The sequence below is a fragment of the Myotis davidii genome, unplaced genomic scaffold, assembly GCF_000327345.1.
Source record: "Myotis davidii unplaced genomic scaffold, ASM32734v1 scaffold32, whole genome shotgun sequence".
Lineage (NCBI taxonomy): Eukaryota > Metazoa > Chordata > Mammalia > Chiroptera > Vespertilionidae > Myotis > Myotis davidii.
The window spans coordinates 7,150,451-7,155,877 of NW_006286587.1; positions in this window are offsets into that span (position 1 = coordinate 7,150,451).

Consider the following 5,427-nt stretch of genomic DNA (forward strand, 5'->3'; position numbering starts at 1 on the left):
TCCGACTTTTGTGACCAGCCAGAGAAATATCTCTGCTTTTTTGTAGTTAATCCTCACCCGAGGATATTTTCCCATTGATTTTTAGAGAGAGTGAAAGGGAGGGGGAGAGACAGAGGGAGAAGAAACATCAATGTGAGAGAGACACATGGATTGGTTGCCTCCCCAACTCACTCTGACCCAGCAGATGGAGCCTGCGGCCGAGGTACTGCCCTTGACCGGAATGGAACCTGGACCCCTCAAGTCCACGGACTTACTCTATCCACTGAGCCAAACCCGCCAAGGCTGAAATGCTCTGCTTTTAAAGCGCTCCCGTGATTAGGTCCACTCCACTTGGATACTCCCCATGTTTTAAGGCCACCTGGATTCATACTTGGTCAAAGAGCCGGAGGCCAGAAAGGAATCCAGGTGGCCTTAAAATATCCAACAACCCTTAGCCCTTTTCTGACGGGCCCCGCGCTTGGCATCTAGCTGGGTTCCGTCATCCTTCAGTGGCCTCTGTGTCCTATCACAGGCTGCTTGGAGAAATGCTGAGGGCAGGCGGCCCTGTCTTCCTCCTCCAGGCCTTTTCATGGTCACTAACTGGGGCACTCACCTACCATTGCGATTTCACGGATGAGCAAACTGAGACGCGAAGAATTTGGGAAACCTTCCCAAGTGAGTAAGTGGCAGAGCCTAGAATCCAGGTCTGTCCGACTCCAAGGCCCAGAAACTCCTGCCGGGCCACGCGTGGGTGAGCCCAGCGCAGCGCAGACAGAAACTACCAACAGCGGGAACCGGGAAGGAAGAGCTGCGAGAGGACTCCAGGAAGTCTGGCTCCAGGGTGCGTGCCCTTGACCGCTGGGCACACGCTGCCTGGCGGCTGGCCGGGCCCACGTGGAGGCAGGCGCCCTGAGGAACGCGCGGGGCCTCTTCTAAAGAGTGCTGGACGGAGGACTCACAGGAAGCGCAGGAATAACAGGATTCTGGCGGAGGGGAAAACCGGAGGCTGTGGTGAGGCCTGGCCCCCGCCCCCTCCCATCACTCCCTTCCTTTACTTCGTAGACACGTTTGCTTTAGTTTTGTGCAGACCTGTAGCTGTTTCCATTGCTGCTCTTCCTTTCTGTGTGGAGCTGTGGATTCTTTCAAAAGCACTTCCAAAAACCAGCCCTGCAAAGCCAGAGAGAGCCCCCTGAGACTCTCTGATTGTTAATGTCCTGAACTTGCAGGGTTTGTTTCTGTTTCCAGGATGGGTTTTTTTTTCCTTCTTTTTTCTTTTTTCCAAGCTGTGCAGCGTGGGTGCCTCAGCGCATTGGAAACTTTTGCATAACATGTAACTCAGGCCCACCCTGACGTGCCAACAGGTTAAATATGACTCGTGGGACACGCTCCCTATCCTTGCGCGGGAGAGCTGGCTTTGGGGGTGTTGGGTGGAGGAAGCAGAGCTGCCCACAAGCAGTTTCCGGAACTCCCAGATCTGTCTGGCCGCCCTGCACACGGGACCTGATGTGCTTCACATTCAAGCCGCTTGGATCTTAGTATTTGGAATGGTCGGGTGATTTTTCTGTGATAACCTGGAGTAGCCTGTCAGGGGAAGCAGGAGTGGGCGGGGATGTGGGAATGAGGCCTGACTGTAATTGCGATCCCCGGGAGCCAGTGCGTTGTCCTGAAAATTCCTGTAGAGCGTGCCCGGGTGGTGTGTGCGTGCACCTGCGCAGGGCGGTGTAGGACGTAGTTGGGGCTGTCGAGTTCCTCTCTGAACCCCTTTTCCTGTGCTTCGTTTTTATCATTCTGTGAAGCAGAAACTAAAAGAGAAAATGTGAAGTTGACCAAGAACAAAGGAAACACCTACAAAGGAACAGGCTTAATCTGCCTCTGGTTCAGAAAACACCTATTGCTTTCTGATTTGTAAAGATGTCACTTTCTACGCAGAACCTGGAGGAGGCAGGGCTTGGATCAAGGACACTCTGTGGCAGCCTGCGCACTCATTAGGAAGCCAGCTGCAAACCCAAGCTCCCCTCGATCGGAGGAGCCCCCGCCGCCCTGCCCGCCAGCCTGCCAGGCTGCTCTGTACAACAAAGCTGTTGCTTTCATGTTACTGGCATCTGCTTTTGCGCTCTGGATGCCTCAAACCTTGGGTGCCCTGGTGTGGACATTTGCAGGGGGAGGGGCTGGGTTGGGGTGGGGGAGGCCATGGGCAGGCCTCAATTCGAGGTTCTTATTGGATTTAAGAGCCTTTACTCCCCAAATTAATTTTCCCGACTTGCATATCACAGGTTAATACCGGACCAGTGATAATGACACATAATTTAAGGCTTGTAAAAGCTGCCTGGGACTTGAAAGAAACACTCCAAGCCAGGACGTGGTGCCAGGCATGCAAGAGCAAGTCATTCAGGTAGAAGCTGTCCCAAGGGCGGGCACCGCGCCTCTCCACGGGCTCTCAGAGGGTGCACGCAGGTCAGCGGGCCCTCCGCTGCCCGCCGCTCCTGGAGCATCACCCCGCTCGCTGCTATTAACAACCACGGGAGGCAGTTGTTCACAAAGGTACATTCATTATTTCTAACGAATATCTCCCAGAAATACCTCGCAGTTTTGAAGTGATGCAACAAGATTGCCCTAATGGTTTTTAAACTTTGAAGACTTGTAGAGCCAGAACCCCACAGAACTGCCTCGGGGCACCCTTCTGCCTCCTCAAATACCAGGCTGTCCGTTGGCATTGTTGGAGACTGACATAGCCTGCACTGGGATGTTTAGCTGCTTGTGGGGTGGAAAAAAAATGTTAAGAAAAATAATTGTTGTTTTTGCAAACTATCTATTTAAAAACAGAACCTCAGGAAGCAGATTCTGTTCCAGTGCGCGGATGAATCAGAGCTCACAAAGTATAAATACACATTAGCAGGAGGAGGCTTCCCATAACCCATGGGCTGTGTCTTCCCAGCCCAGGAACCTCTGAACTCCTTTCTCATTCCCAGTAGAGGCAAGACAGAGACCCGCAGTCCAAACGGAAATGCTGGAACACTGCTCAGCCCAAGTTGCAAACCTTTTTTCTTTAAAGGCAACCGGTCTTTAGCTGCACGCTGGCGCATTTTTGGATAGACAGGTGTCCACCATTTAGAAAAGGGGGGAGCCCACACTCTGGTTCCTTCGGCTCTTTGCTGCCTAAGAAATATTCCCAAATAAGTTAACTCTGACCCTCTGACCCCTCAGATCAGTCAATAAACACGAAGCACTTAGAGCACAACTTGCTCAGGGGGCGGTGTAATTATTTTACTTAAAAATGATGTCAGGTGGCAATTTAGCAACAAACTGGCTTCCAGGCTACTTAATTCAGTTTAACAAGGAGGAAAAACATTATAATTAATGAAGAGCTTGTACTTTAGTACTTTAGTAGAGTTGTACTCAAATTTTACTGTACCTCATGCGGGAGGACAGACGAGGGGGAGCTCTTCAAAGTGGATTGCCTGGCCCCACTCCTGGTGAATCATGGGCCAGGTCTGGGGATCTGCATCTAGGAGAAATGCATTACTGCTTTCACGTTATGCTGGTGATCATCATCCCGTCTCACTGGGCTTTGTCAATTAAGATATGCCCCCCTTTTCTATTCTGATTCTACATGTGGAAGTCTAGAGCCTCAGGACAGTTTCCTATCTAAAAACCGTTGTCTTCCAGGTCATTCTTTCCTGGAGTTTCATGGTGTATCATTCTCATGCAGAGTTCCAGTGAGCTGTTTTCCTACAGAGCCTGCTCAGAGGGCCCAGAACATCCTGGGGGGAATAGGAAAGGTGTTGAGTCCCGTCCTTTCCCTTCCCTGTATCCAGGATAACCAAGGCCCCCTTGCCCGATTCCTTCTACCTGGAGAAAGGGGAGAAACATTCTGACCATTAAGACCCTGGATTTGAGGAGCCTGATCTCTGCCTTCCCACGTGAGTGTCCTGGACAGAAGGCTCCTAAAGGCACATGTGCAGCTCAAGATCACCTCCCTCCTGGGATAAAGAATTGCAGAGGCTCATTAAATGGTTTTCTTTTTTTTTTTTCTTGGCACAAAAGCATTTGGTAACTATCCAAGGAATGCTGGGGTCCTGCATACTCCAAGTTTACAAACCACCAGAGCACGGTATTGCTTCAGGATGGTTTGAGTTCAGCGCAGCGAGACCAGACTCGGTCCATACCAAGTGAGCACGCCCCTTCTTGCCCCCACCTCGCAGAAACTGGCTGTTCACCAACAGAGATTAGTGGCAGCAGTATTGCTATACTGGGTCAGGGAGATGTCACAGGAATCCGCACTCCTTCGGGGCTGCCTCCACAGATGGACTCTGACCTTGAAGGCTCTGTTCAGGCACCAGGAGTGTGGGGTATGTAAAGCCCACCACCCATTCCTAATGCCCATCAGAGAAGACAATTCCTGGCCTCAAGGAAACAACAGCTTCCCAAGAATGAAAGAAGACATGCCCGTCAGCTTCTCCATTCAAAGTGGGTTGCTCCAGTCGGAGCTATGCTATGGAACCTGGAGGATGGGTGGCCTGAACCAGGCAGCACTGGGGACAGCTCCCCCCAGGAGGGAAAGCTGTGGCTTATTCACCGGAAGCAGGGAACTCCTGGCAACTCCGAGCACTGCTGGAAGTTGTCCATGTACATCACCTCAGCTCATCCCTTCCCTTGCCTCAGGTGCCAGAGGCAAAGCTTCCGACCCCACCCATGAGGTGGGGGCAGGGCCATGGTGTCCTCTGGCCCAGTAGCCACGAGCAAATCACAGCTCTCCTGCCCTTACCAGGTTGGGAACAGCCCACCTTTGGAAGGCCCGGCACCTGGCACCCAAAGCAGTGTGGCGAGGCCAACTTCCTGGGTTCAGTGATGAGTGAATAGATGGGCAATGACTCCAGGAGCAAACTATCCTGGAGGCATAAGTGTGCACAAAACCCACAAGGTCTCTCATGATGGAAGGATGTTACTATATTAGCCCGAGGAGCCCAAACACCCAGAGGGAGAGCATTAAATCTCCCTCTTCAGCCCCCAACACCAATTCCAAGTTTTTTAAAACCCTTTTAGTGCACGGGAGCGCTCACACTTCCCCCCACGCTGCAGGCCACTGACCCAGTGGTTTATTCAGAAAGTATTCATGTTTGTTGAACGACAAGGCCCCCAGGTGGGGCTCACTGCAGGGGAATCTGGAGGCTGAAAAGGCTTGGAGTTCCTGGTCCGAGCCCCTGGTTATCACCACCAAAGGCACAGCAGAGCCAAACCACGTAAGCTCAGAAGAGGCCACACTTTCCAGGTTTTTATACAAAAAATTTAATAAATATTACTTTTCAAAATTTATTGCCAGGAACAACACATCGAAGATGCATTTTTATGTTCATAACACTAATAGGACAATACAAAGTATCTTCACGGTCTCCATGGTGAACCAACAAAATGACTGTTTTATAAGCCTTCTGGATCTTAAACTTCGGA